General features: G+C 50.1%; 1 pseudogene; it reads right to left on the bottom strand.

Moving 5' to 3' along the window:
• Nucleotides 1-425: 425 nt before the first annotated feature.
• Nucleotides 426-1,486, bottom strand: LOC130028778 (thioredoxin-related transmembrane protein 4-like; annotated as a pseudogene).
• Between the last annotated feature and the right edge of the window lie 213 nt (nt 1,487-1,699).

Raw genomic sequence — 1,699 nt, 5'->3', positions numbered from 1 at the left:
TGTCTTTGTAAGATTCAGCTGTAGTCCTACCTTTCCACACTCACGGTCAAAGTCGGCCAGCATTTGTGCGGCTTGGCTGATGTTTGGTGTTATTAAAACAATGTCATCAGCAAAGCGGAGGTGGTGTAGTTGCCGGCCATCTATCTTCACTCCCATTCCTTCCCATTCCAGTCGTCGCATGATGTTCTCGAGGGTGGCACTGAAGAGTTTCGGTGAAATGTTATCACCCTGCCGCACCCCTCTCTTGACATCAACGATCACTTCTTTGTAGAATGGTGAGATCCTGGTAGTGAATCCGCAATACAGCTCACGGAGGATCCTGATGTATTGGGCTTGAATGCCCTGATTGGCTAGATGCTATAGTCCCTAGGAAAAGAACTTGTGCCCACCAAAGGAAGCTAACACCAAGTTTGTCTGTATCCTGATTTTCCTGCCCAAAACATTCTTATAATGGTTATAAAGATTAATGCCACGAGATCACATGACTACAGATCTTTTTTAAGAGAGGCTTGCTCATTATGGAAAAGGATTTGGTTTGAACAGCAGAGCAGAGGGAAGTTGAAGTATGCCTCTGGTCTGTTTCCTTTGGAATACTGAATCACACTGATAGTCTTACTAGCATTTGGAATATTGCGCTTCCTCAGCACCTCTTCTGGCACCTCTGAGGCAGCTGTAGGGGGCTGCTCAGGGAGGTCTCCACCGCATCAGATTCTGCCTCCTCCTGGGTCTCTCTCAAAGGCCCCTGATCCTCAGTGTCACCCTTTTCCTCATCCACACAAAAACTGGAGTTGTCTTCTTCCTCGGCTTTATCCTCATCGCCAAGGTCTTCTTTCTCTTCTTCATCATCCACAAGGCCGTCCTTGTTCTCACCTTGTTTAGAATCATCTTTCTTTCTCCTCCTCTGCATCCTGCTGTTCAGTTCTACAGGCCTCCTCTGACCTCAGATTCTGTTCAACACATTCCAACAGACAGATGCCTAGGAAACAGCACATAGAAACATTCTGATATTAGCACTAAGGCCAGCCCCATGAAAAGGCCAAAAATCAAGGTGGCTATGATAAAAAGGACGTAAGACCACCAAGCAGGAATTTCCAGGTTCACAGTGAAATAGTTGTGAAGATGCTGTATTTGACCAGAGATGCTACAAAGACCAGCCATGCCAGGCATCGTTAAGGAAGCTTGGGGTTTCCACCCAGTCAGAGGCTCAGCTGATTGCCATTTCTTCTCTCAGATATAATTCTGCAGATCTTCAAAGATTCCTGGGCCACGGTCTTGGTGGAATAGGCCATCCTTTGCATGACAAAATGGTGGGGGAGAGGTGACCAAGAAGCGGCCACTCACACCTGGCTCTTGAAGGGCATCTACCTTCCCGACACTAATCTGAAGTTGTCCACCATTCTTTGCAAATGTCTCCCATTCTGAATCAGTGTGTTGGCAGCACGGACACCAAGGAGCATAAAAATCTCAGCATCCACTCGTCCTCCATCACCTGGTCCCGTTGGAGGCCCTCATGGGCTACATCGGGCTGAGCTGCATGGAACCCCCCGCAGACGGCCTGGCGGCCAGCAGCGTGTCCACAGATGGCCTGCAGGTCGGAGTGCGGCCACGCTTCCTCCGGGCCCTGCGGGGCGGAGTGCGCGGCAGGACTCCTTCACCACCAGCGATGGGGGCTACGGCTCCTGGCTCCCCCAGCGGTTGG

Source organism: Sorex fumeus, unplaced genomic scaffold (genome assembly GCF_029834395.1).
Source record: "Sorex fumeus unplaced genomic scaffold, SorFum_2.1 ptg000041l, whole genome shotgun sequence".
Taxonomy (NCBI): domain Eukaryota; kingdom Metazoa; phylum Chordata; class Mammalia; order Eulipotyphla; family Soricidae; genus Sorex; species Sorex fumeus.
Note: the sequence above shows the minus strand (reverse complement) of the source record. Positions and strands in the feature narration are given on the sequence as shown.